This window comes from Rhynchophorus ferrugineus, unplaced genomic scaffold, assembly GCF_030347505.1.
Source record: "Rhynchophorus ferrugineus isolate W39M unplaced genomic scaffold, kcgeb_rfMv2 rfM1, whole genome shotgun sequence".
NCBI lineage: Eukaryota > Metazoa > Arthropoda > Insecta > Coleoptera > Curculionidae > Rhynchophorus > Rhynchophorus ferrugineus.
In genome coordinates this window covers 23,575,467-23,588,837 of record NW_027472580.1, presented here as the reverse complement: position 1 = coordinate 23,588,837, position 13,371 = coordinate 23,575,467, and the positions used below count along the sequence as shown (strand labels likewise).

Sequence of the window (13,371 nt, the reverse complement as noted above, 5' to 3'; positions counted from 1 at the left end):
ATGTGATAAGGCGATAAGTAATGAGATATGATAAGTATGACAACACGTGACATCAGACAGCAAAATCACCGAAAAAAGTATTGTAATCGACCTGACCATCACCTTTTCGCATCGATGGGACACGCGCTTGTAGAACGTCACTTATTTTGAATAAGTTAAAAAAATATTCTTTCTGCTAATATAATAAATTCACTGACCTATTGTTCAAGTTAGGTGCCATATTTTGGCAAAATTTGAATCATATCATCTGTAGTTACCTTTAACAGAGTTTTGTTAGCAATTAATTCATCTTTCTGTCAAAAAATTCAGTAAGTCATTAAAATCATTAAAAAAGTTGTAAATAAGGTCAATATTACAGAGGCTAACTTGTAGTCGACGTTTGCATTTTATTGACAAACTGACATTCTATCCGGGACATTTGAAACCTTAATACTAAAGGAGTTTAAAACATGCCTGGTTAAGGCTATAGTAATAATAATACGGACTATTACAATCAAGAGTTAAATGCAGTCCTTTCGAACGTTTACTTTTAAAATCCTTTTGTTTGGCTCTGAACATTAACCGCAAGCTTAAAGTATTTAAAAAAGAATATTTAAGATTAATTTTAAGTCCTTTACCCCGATGTATTGTTAGAAAAGAAGTTATTCGATTAAGATGTAGCAATCAATGTCCAATTAAATATCGCATCCCGGAATGTACTTTGTATTGATGTGGAATTGGTGAATCTGTGAAATCAACTTTCTGGAGGCAAACAAGCGGCTAAAACATGCATTAAGCTCACAAAAAGTGATCCGAGAAGTAGCTGACAATAGTCTCCGAGACCAAAAATATTGCATCAATAGTTGGGAAAACAAGGAAGTGTACTGGTCAATGCTTTATCTACTCTACACTTGTGATATACTACAAATGAAGAATATTACGATGGTTACATTAAGTGATGATACTGCGATTATAGCTATCAGAGACAATAGTGAAGAAGCCACACGAAAATTACAACAGGCAATTGACAATATAACTAATTTGACACAAGTGGTGAAAATAAAAATTGACGAAAGTAAATCTGTGTATGTGCAGTTCACCTACAATCAGACTGTACAAGCACCAATAAATAATAATATCATTCCATATAGCAACAACACTAAATATCTCGGAATGAATCTTAATGCAAAACTTCGCTGGAAGGAACATATAAAGAAGAAAAGAACTGGAATTGAAAAATAGGAAAGTTTATTGGCCAATTGTACATAATAAATTGCTATTATATAAGCAAATACTGAAACCTATATGAACATAGTTAGTTCAATTATGGGGATGTTCTGCAAAGAGTAACATAAACAAAATACAAATTTGTCAGAACAAAGTCCTGAGAAGTATTGTGGGCGCACCTAAATACTACAGGAGTGACTACCTACATCGAGATCTTCAGATACCCACAGTCATCCAAGAGGACAAGAGAATTGCAAATATAGCAGCTTTTGGATACCACCAGAACAGGACACAGACTCAAAAGAATCAAACCATTTGATCTTATGTAGTGTTGTGTAGTGAGGTGCATATAATAAAAAATACAGCAGTGACATGTATAAACCAGAGACTGAGATAGAGCACATGGGTCCTCCTAGCTATATACCTAAATTTAAGTTATCATAAAGACAAATTGTAGGTTAGTCAGAAACGATTAGTAACAATGTAATAATTAACTAATAAAAAAAATAGTTGCGAAATATGCCCCGCGGCAGCAAGTAGCGTATTGGCTGATATATGAGGAGCCTTATAGTATTCCGGTGAGGAGCTAATGAACTGCGATAAGGAAGAAAACCCTTTAGATCGGTGTGCCTTGAGGGGCAAGCTATTAGTCATTCCATCATTTACAGAATAATGATAAGAGTATATAAGTTAAAGAAAGATGCACTGTGAAAACAAAAAGTTGATAAAATATTTCGAAATTATTTACGCCCCACTAAATAATTATTCCATTTAAATATTTCTAGGTGAAAAATTACTTAGATATTTTAATATACGCCGTTAGCAACACCATCCAAAGATTTTAATGATCCATAAAAAGTGATTACTATGAATGATTTAAACTAAAGCGAGTTAAATACCGTAGAGTCTCTGTAATTCCGAGCCATGCATATCCTGAACGAGAGGGATTATATTCGGTATTTTCTAATTTGCTTAAACAGTAACGAAATTTCATGCGTGGGCATATGCTGGTTCGCTATAACAGTATTATTGAGTGAGCAATATTAGTTTTCCACGGTACGTTTATGTATGTCTTGACTAATATATATCCTATTTGTATAAGTTGTACTATTTATAACATATATTAGAAAAAGAATCACAAAAATATTAGTTTATAATCATTACATAGGACAGGGACATTCTAAAAACTTTATTTTTAAATTACAACTGTGATTAGTGAGATTTTGGTAGAAATTTTAAAAATCGCCATATTAAATCGCCGTTACGAAACGCTGACGTCAGGTAGCGTTTCCTAACCATCATTTCGTTATTTTATCATCATCTAACCATCATTTTGGACTTTATATAACAGTTGTAAACTTGAATTCTTTCAAAAGCAATGCATGAGATTCTACATGTTTGTTTGGAATAATATGTTAACTTCAAGAAATAACTATGATTTCAATAAAGTTGTTTGTGTGTATAAATTTAAGGAAAAAAATTGCTGATTGATCTCAAGAACCACGTTTTAAGTTCAATCTTCTAAGTGTTTAGTACAACGTTCCACATCCATGTTTCGATGCAAATATTTCCAAATCAGCGGCCATACCATTTCACTAGACTTGTCTTTCTAGTTTTACTTTTTGCCTAACATATCTATTTATAATGATTTTCGATATTTCTAGAAAATGATTAGTTTTTTAATGTTTTAGTTAAAAAACCTATATAGAATGAATATTAATTAAAACTGAATGATTTAATGAAAACAAAAACAGAAAGCAGTCATTTTATTATTACTTTACCAAAGCAAATTGAAAGTTTCTTTAGATAAACAATATTTTCTGATAAAAATACACTTTTAAATATCAAAAAACACATGTAATATATACTGTTTAACTTAGGTTTAAACATGGCCAAAACAATCAGGACATGTTGGAATATAATAATACATACTAAACAAAAACATTTTTTTTTGTAGGTGACACAGTTGTAACGTGTTTTATGTTTTTTAAAGATATATCAACAGTGACCAATTTGTTATTGTAAAAATTTATGAAGATAAGTGACATATTTCGGTGAATTTTGAACCTCATGGTTCCTGACAATAATGAATTGAAAGTTTTCAGTACGACAAAATACGATTTTAGTCCGACAAAGATTCAAGAATGATACTAAGACCTAATTTCTTGTTGGGAATATTTTACACTTATATTTTATAGATCTTTATAGCTATATAAAGAGTCATACGAGGGGGAACCAAATATAAACGGTAATATTGTAAAATAAATGTATTGATCAATGGCACACACAATCTAAACATTTAACATGTTTCAATGTAGTCACCTCCGTGCTCTACATATTTTTTCCAACTATTTAGAAGCCTGAATATACATTCTTCATAAAAAGTTTGAGGGCGAGTTGTCAGCTAATTGCGCACATATTTCTTCATTGCTTTCAAATATTTTGCCTCCAAGTGATTCTTTTCTAATTGTTCTAATAATCTTCTTCTAATCACAAGTTGACAAGTGAGGGCACTGATAACTGATCTAAGACTTGACCTGTTTTTGATTTTCAGTCAACGACCTTGAAACCGAGCGAACATTAAATTTTCTAAAGCTCATAAAGTTCATTAGTTATGATGGATTGAACATTTCCACAGCTGATATCATATATGGTTTTCAATCCTTAACAGGTGATCACCGTCAATAAGCTCCGAACAGCAAGGATGTTGTCATTTGTGAGACTTGTCCATGGGCGTCGATCATGACTTTCATTTTGGACATGTTCACGCCCATCCCTGATTTCTCTGACTCACATATACACTCAATTCTGAGACAGTGTACTACCCTGAAAAGTTTAATAATTGAGTTAATTGCGTTGATCCATTTATAAAATGTAAATTAGTAAGCAAAATATAGCAAAAGTATATAGCAAAATATAGCGGAGAAATACTTACCTTTTGATTGTTTTAAACACAAAAGTCGTCTAAAACTAATGAAATTATAACATCTAGACAATACTAAAACAACACTGCAAAGCGCGGGTTTTAACGGACAATGACCGAATGTGAAGAATCGTCATACAATATTGCATCAATATATCTACTCTACACTTGTGATACACTACAAATGAAGAATATTACGATGGCTATATTTAGTGATGATACTGCGATTACAGCTGTCAGAGACAATAGTGAAGAAGCCACACGAAAATTACAACAGGCAATTGACAATATAAATAATTGGACACAAGTGCTGAAAATAAAAATTAACGAAAGTAAATCTGTGTATGTGCAGTTCACCTACAATCAGACTATACAAGAACCAATAACATTAAATAATACTATCATTCCATATAGCAACAACGGTAAATATCTCGGAATGAATCTTGATGCAAAACTTCGTTGGAAGGAACATATAAAGAAGAAAAGAAAAGAACTGGAATTCAAAAATAGGAAAGTATATTGGCTAATTGGAAGAAAATCACAATTATCAGTACATAATAAATTGCTATTATATAAGCAAATACTGAAACCTATATAGACATAGGGAGTTCAATTATGGGGATGTTCTGCAAAGAGTAACACAAACAAAATACAAATTTTTCAGAACAAACTCCTGAGAAGTATTGTGGCACCTAAATACTACAGGAGTGAGTACCTACCTCGAGATCTACAGATACCCACAGTCAGCCAAGAGGACAAGAGAATTGCAAATATTGCAGCTTTTGGATACCACCAGAACACACAGACAGACACAGACTCAAAAGAATCAAACCATTTGATCTTATGTAGTGTTGTGTAGGGAGATGCATATAATAAAAAATACAGCAGGGACATGTATAAACATTATTTCACCAGAGACTGAGATAGAGCCGATGGGTCCTCCTAGCTATGTACCTAAATTTAAGTTATCATAAAGACAAATTGTAGGTTAGTCAGAAACGACTAGTAACAATGTAATAATTAACTAATAAAAAAAATAGTTGCGAAATATGCCCCGAGGCACTTGCGTATTCGCTGATATATGGGGAGCCTTATAGTATTCCGGTGAGTATAGCGGAACAATACTGACTTTTTGATTATTTTAAACACAAAAGTCGTTTAAAACTAATGAAATTATAATATCTAGACAATACTAAAACAATACTGCAAAGCGCGAGTTTTAACGGACAATGACCGAATGTGAAGAATCGTCATACAATTGACAAATGACGCGCGTATGCTATGTTGCCACTCCACAAAAACAATAAATATTTAAGATAAAATAATCCTTTAAAAAAAACATCATTTTTCAATATTCAATCCTAATAATTTGGCCACCTACTATATAATCCCGTGCGTTTACTTATAAAGACTACGAAATCAACTATGTAACAAATCTGGCAACCCAGCTTTGAACTAGCAACTACAAAAAGTGATAAAAACAAACAATAGCGGCCCCAATGCATACGTAAGTGCGTGTATCTCCAGATTTTTTCCGAAGATGATGGAAAAGTGCGACGTCTGTATTGTTCCCCGGGTCGGCCGGCGCATAATCATTCGATTATGAAAATCAGCCGCGTCCCACGTGATCTTGATGATCATGGTACATGCGCAGGCCGTATTCAAATTTGGGTTATTGAAATTCTATCGTTTTACAATTGTTTCCAATATGGTTTCGTGGCATGGGTACTATTCGTTCGTAAATATCACACGATTAAAATGAATACATTCCTAAGATAACTTCGACAAATTGATTCTATGGAAAGATTACATTAATGATACGCATTTATTTATAGAAATTACATTATCTGAATTAACATTAACTTATACAATGGATTTTTAACACTAACAAATACGTCCGATGTGTCATAACTAAAGAATGGACACCTGGCAACAACAAAACCTTCCAGTATTGGTAATATTGAATGTATGTACCAGTATCATATTTTTTAGTGTCACTTGTGGGAAATTTTAATGTATTTCTTCAGTTTGAAGAGACCTGTAAATGAGAAACATTAATTTCTTCCAAAAACCATAAAACCAGTCATACACTGAACCATATGATAAGCCACATTCACATTCATGTCATGATAAAACACATGCATGAATATAGATGACATAAAATTGGTATAGAGGTATTTAACAAATAATAATTATCATAATTATTAGAATATTCGTCGTTAAGTTAGAAATGGACGGTTGGGAATCTAATTTCGTTGGAACAGTTGATAAAGCAAGCATATCACGACGATGAGTTAAATAAGGTTTATCTGCCATCATGATCGTGATGATGTAATTGATGTTTAGGCCTGACCAGAGATAACGTACTAGTCAACAAAAATTTATTTTTGCTGAACGGAGTTTCAACCTGTTTCCTCAAGTATTTTAGCTACACGAATTATTACGTGTTTTTCGTTAAAATATATAAACATAAGCAAATTCAACACTAAATAAATCCATCCGAAGTTGTCAAAATTGCATGATGATTCTGCTCATTCCATGTCAACCGCTAAAAAGTGGGCAACTGAATTTAAATGTAGCCCATCATTAAACCCATAGTCAAAAACTGCAACGACATTAGAAACTATCGAAAACGTGCATGATATGCTGTTGGATTATAGGTAGCAGTTGAAGCCTCCATTCTAACTATTGGTAGCCGGTGAAGGAAGCGAATTATTCCAATCTTCTTGACGAGCTAGAGACCAGAAAATTGCAAGGCCTGCCGAACAACATTGATGTCATTGAAAGTTCTTCAAAGTTCATTGCCAAGTTTCACCACTACCTATCTACGGCGGACGTTCCGGCTATTCTTCTATAATATTTATATAATCCGAAAAAACTAGCTGTGGTCTCCTACATTGAAAATCATATGGTACTCCATTCTTCACTTGACAAATATATCGAAACTCCTTCAACACCGCATTGCCATATATTAATCGATTAACTTTTAATTTCTAATCTTGGAAAGAAATGGGCAACGTTTTCCTTGACACATTCATGTCATGACAAAACACATTTTTATGAGTGCTTTCAAAGCCTCATGAATTTTGTGCCAAATCCGAAATTGCATGAATATAGATGACATAAAATTGAAATGGAATTCAATGCATTGAAGAAAAATTGTCATTATAGAGATATTTTTTAACAAATAATAATTATCATCATTATTAGAATATTCGTTGTTAAGTTAGAAATGGACGGTTGGGAATCTAGTTTCGTTGGAACAGTTGATAAAACAAGCATATCACGACGATGAGTTAAATAAGGTTTATCTGTCGTCATGATCGTGATGATGTAGTTGATGTTTAGGCCTGACCAGAGATGACGTACTAGTCAACAAAAATGTATTTTTGCTGAACGGAGTTTCAACCTGTTTCCTCAAGTATTTTAGTTACACGAATTATTACGTGTTTTTCGTTAAAATATATAAACATAAACAAATTAAATCCTAAATAAATCCATCCCAAGTTGTCAAAATTGCATGAGGATTCTGCTCATTCTTGGAAAGAAATGGGCAACGTTTTCCTTTATATCGGATTTAGAATATATCGATTTTCAAATATATTATGATTGTACTCTCCACATCTAGAAGTCATTGAGAGAAATAAGAAAATTAAACCAGAAAGAAGATACAATCATAGCATACGTTAATTATTAAAGGAAAATCGTCATTTAAATTACTATAAGTAAAACTAAATATATAAACACTATAATAAATAAATATCTATAATATAATATAGTTAAATTAAACAGGTTTTCTCTTCCAACTGTTGAAACTAAATATTAAATTTTAAGAAATATAATATACAAGAAATAATTTGAAAATACCCTATGAGAGCAATTTAGAAAGGTTATACCTACAACTTAGAATACAGATGTTTCTAGTTTATGTAAATATATTGTTTTTGTTGTTGAGTGATATGGAGATTTTAAATGATTTTAGGAAATAATGCCTTTGTCATCATTTTGAAGAAGTTATCTAACATACTTTTGAAAACATCTTGTATATTAAATGTTCCTTTTAAAATTTAGAAATCAGAATAATGAATACATAAACATATATGAGTATAATAAGAGATAACAGTTATTGGCATAACTTATATCTCATCAGAGCAGTAATAACATACCTTGAGATCTGTGTGATGAACTAACGTTATTCTTTTGTCATGGTGAGCAGAGACGCAGTCCAACATGAAGCCCATTTTTCTGTTTAAGTAAATTAGAAAATACCGAATATAATACGTCCCGTTCAAGACAGGCATGGCTTCTAAATTACAGATCTCTCTACGGTATTTAACCCGCCACAGTTTCAATCTTTCATACGCTAATGATTTTTTATGGATCATTAATAACCCTCAAATGTCCGAACCAATGGCGTAGTATAATAATATTCAGCATTGTTCTGTATAATTTTTTTATATAATAAGCCAATTATTATAAAATAATTATCTTTATTTGCAATGACAATTGTTGTTATCGCATAATCTTCAGCAATATAAAATATAAATAGGTTATGAATTGCTTCTTGATATCAAACTGCTTCACAATCAACAAATCAATTTAAAGATACATTGATCTATCGAAATATCACCAATATTACATAATTTCAAAGTCTACATGCTGCTACATAAACGTTGCAATTGATACTTCTGATTATTTTTTCTGAATTGATGAGAGTTTGGATTTATTGTATGTAGAATTTTCGTAACGTTTTTTTCACTGTAATTCTCCGTGAACCAGTGCATAATGTAGAATTTTCGTAACGCTGAATCTGGACTATACGGACTATATATGTGTGAGCGCTTATATAGCCGTGATGAAGAATAATCCACTTTTTCGTCAACTTTTCCTGAATTAGTTTATGCGTTTCATGTTTAACATGCTATCATTACTACCGATCTACGGTTGGGGATTTGTGGAAATACAGATTTCTTAATAAACAATTGAATTAACTAATTGTGTTTCTATTCTGTCGTTTCTTGGGCTTTCCATCCACTGACTAGAACAAATTCGTTTAATTCAACATCCGCTTTACAGAATTATGTCTATTATATAGATCGGCCAATACGGCGCTGGTTTTTAGTAAAAAAACGGTGTGTTTAATAGAGGTGTTGAGTGAAGTTTAAGGACTAAAGATTTAATTTATATAAAAACAGGAACTTGAGAACTATCCTATGGACTCAACCACTGCGGCTGCCAAGGGGGATTGGGTAGGTGGTGTTGTCTGTACAGACATTCTAACAAGTCTCTATTTATTTTCATTAATATATAAAAAAATAGATTTGGATCAAATAATAAGGTTTCGATATACATCCTTGAAGCCTAACTTAATATTCTTTACTAAATGAACCGTGAGTTAAGCCGTGAGTTCAACTCAACAGGCATCATCCATTGATTACCCCTGATTTAACACCTTTGAGATATTAGCTCTCAGTAACTCATGAAGTCTTATTGGCATATCTTACTTGATAAACAATTAGTTAATTCGCATACATGCTTAGAGCGAGATTTAAAGGTTCGTGAAATTCTTCAGTAACGAGGCTAGCAGTCCTACCCAAACCACTAAAAACACTAGAGTATCCTTTTTCTATATTCATAACAACATTTAAAAAACAAATTAAAAAGCATTGAAAAGCAGTAAATAAAATACAAATATAAAATAAAAATTATGTATACCAAATGTTGGAACAATCCAACTCCAACTAATTAGACTTTCATTTAATATATATATATATATATACATATATATATATATATATATATATATATAAATTCGAACCCGCGGCTATCGCAGTAGTAGGAGGACCGTCCTACAGCCTTTACCACTGCGCCACCAAGCCGGCCAATTAAAATATATTTTAAGGGTAATATAATTCTACATAATATATATTAAGAATATATATTTTATTTTATTGTGATCAAAAAATAAAACGTGAAAATTATATATAAATGATTTACATCAAGTCAAACAATCAACAGGAAATATTATATTAGTTAATGGGGCTATTTGCCTGAAACTATTTGTCCCCTAGGGTCAATATTATGGACAGATTTTATTAAAAAATGCAACTCCTATCATTTCGCATCCGTTTTTAGTTTCGTCGCAATTTTGGACATTTTCTAAATTTATTTAATTTCGTCGAAGTGTGAATGAAACAAAATTTCAGTTCGTTGAAAATGTCTGAATTTGTACCAAGAAATAGCATTTGCGGAAAGTTTTACTTTTTACATGAATTTGAAGAGCAATACGGCTGAAGGCCATCGAATGCCCTGTGAAGATTATTAAGACAAGGATTTGCTCGATGAACCCATCAATGGGGATCGCTATAGACTACAATTGTTGCGTTTGAGTCAAGAACTGCGTGAAAAACGGCAGCAAATACAAGCAAAGACACAAGAATGTTACTCTTCAGCGTAACAACGCTCAACTTCATGTTGCAAAAACGGTGAAAACATACTTAGATATTAAAATGAGAAGTGCTACGCCACCCGCCATATTCTCCAGATCTTACTCCTTCTGATTACTACTTGTTCTTAAAATAAGTATCTTCCGTTGAAGATACCAAAAAATGGGTCGATTAGTGGATAACGTCAAAACGTACATCGTTCTTTCGAGATGGAATCCGTAAAACCCCTGAAAAATGACAATAAGTAGCGTCTATCGATATAAGTAGCGTCTATCGATGTAAGTAGCGTCTATACTTTGAATAAAATACATTGTGTCAATTTTCACAATAAAGCTTAACATTTAAGAAAATTCGTTGAAACTAATTTAAAGACCCAATAATACTTTTAAAAAGAATTTAATAAGTTTAAAACAATTTAACGTTTGACGTAATTTTCTGAATAATATTGTAGTTACATCAATTAATTTTTTTACTAGTCTCAGTAGTTACACAATCTGCCAAGAGGTTATGTTTATATTATACATACATGGCATGTCAAAAAACTCTTCATTAAGTGATCTCCTGTATAAAGTACTATCTTAATTAATTAGTATTATTCTAGAGCTGATAATAAAGTATATATATGTTCAGTAATCAGATCGGATGGTGTTAGACGTTTTAGTCTACGCACTTCACTGTCACTTCGCATATTTATCTGATTACCGAGTACGTTGGGAAGCACTGAAACTGTTTCGGAGTATCTCACACAAACACGTTGAATGTCACTCGTTATTGATTCTAGAGGAATATCGCGTTGTATCACTTCATTTGAAACATAATACGGAACATCGACATGGCACGCAACACTTTATTTTGAAACCGTTGTATGATGGGCGTATTAGACTTGATCCATAGTTAGATTCCATATAACCAAATAGGCTTGAGTACAGATTTATACAATAATATCTTATTATCTAATGTTAACTTGGATTTGCACCCGATAAGCTAACCCATTTAGTAGAGTTTAAGTCCAAGTTGTTTCCGTATGGCGAGTATATATGCTTCTTCCAAGTTAGGCGTCGATCTAGGTGATTACAAATATATTTAGCATCCTCTGCTTGCAGGAGTTGATAATTATTGATATAGACTGGTAGACATGTTCTTCTACGCAACGTAAAAGTTATATAACTAGATTGATGTTGATAACATCTTTATTAGATATACTTAGTACAATCTTAATTATAAATTATTTTATTACTACATTTCATTTGTACTTGGATTAATTCACAAGCAAGACGAGTGCGAGATACATACATCAATATATATTCCTCAATTATAAAATTATAAAAACTTATATCTATATTTTACACTAAAGGTATACACAATATATAAGTTTGTATGGTTTGGTACGTTTCAATCTCCTGACATTGTGCGCGCTGTCCGGCAGTTGTATTGCTTCCATGTTAGTATGATTTACTAATCTTCTTTGGTGTTTTAAGGCGAAATCTTGGATAACTTCGCAAATCCATTTGATTTCCATGTCATCGTGCAGTTCTTCGTTGATTACATAGCGATAGGCATTGCTAATTAATCGAACAATTTTGTTTTGACAGCGTTGGATGACTAGTTGATTTGAATTTTTAGTGCAGCCCCCATAGGTCCAAATTGGCTTTATGATTGTCTGCTAAATAAATCTCTTTTTTTTAAGATCAAGGTGGAAGTATCTTCCGACTAACCAGTGTAGTTGTTTTATTTTGGTTCATAATGTTGTTTGCTTTTTGTCTAACATGATGTTACTTAGATATTTTATAAGAATAATATAATTATACATAACATATATTAAGATTAGTCCATAGACAGACGCCACTGATCTCGGAGTAATTGCATTTAAAACGGACCATAATACACTGTACGAACAGAAACGCGTTACCCGCCTTATGAATGAGTTCCGATTTTTAATAGTGTATTTAATGTTACGCTATTAATAAAGCGAACCGTGCGTAAACTTTTAAATTAATATTTCTGACTTGTTCGTTTTGCTGCGACCGTTGGCCGTCGGTTCGTGTCGTCGCCTTCTTGATCTTCGACTGTGGAGTCCGATGCCTGATTGAAACTGAACCCGAACGATTAGGTACGGAACGAAGACCGATACCCTTCCATTATTCTAATGTAGTCTTCGCTAAATTGAATGTTGATTGAATGCAAGTGGTGAATCCGTGTTACTTTTATTTGGTGCAAAACATTCGTACCAAGGTTATCGGCGTCTAAATATAATTTTTCTTCTTTAATATATGGTCAGAACTTAAGGAAATAATTTGCTTCTTAATCAACATATCTGGTTTCATCAACAGTCATGTTGTCTTCTTTCAAGGCAAATTATCTTGATATTTATTATTGCTCTCCACCCAACAGACTGTCCACGCCATGTCTCATATATTTATTTTTTTATTATTTATTATAGCAGTCTAGTAAATTATCACTAAATAAGCTATGTTTTTATCCTAATATGCTACGATTTTAAAATTACAAAATACTTACCCTACGATAAACAATTTGGGCTTAACATATATTTAACCGTTTTTAATGTTCATTGAGTCTTGCTAATAACTTCACTGAAATAGATCAAATGATTTTACTCCCTTTAATCTTCTGAGTAAGCCATAATTATCTAGGGGCGGGGAACCTCAACACTGATATACTGTTGGAGTGTGTGTCTTTGTGTATTGTTCGTAATACCATTATGAATTAACCATTGATCATCAACAATACCTCACAGTACCTTGATTTGGAATCTTTGTATGATATTTATACTGATTT

General features: G+C 32.3%; 1 protein-coding gene and 1 long non-coding RNA gene across 2 annotated transcripts in view; both read right to left on the bottom strand.

The window, feature by feature from the left end:
• The window catches only part of LOC143206520 (rho GTPase-activating protein 20), a 367,199-nt gene that overhangs the window by 292,852 nt on the left and 60,976 nt on the right, over positions 1 to 13,371 (bottom strand). The window lies entirely within an intron of this gene.
• Positions 1 to 13,371, bottom strand: part of LOC143206535 (uncharacterized) — a 553,256-nt gene that overhangs the window by 534,637 nt on the left and 5,248 nt on the right. The gene's annotated exons all lie outside the window — the stretch shown is intronic.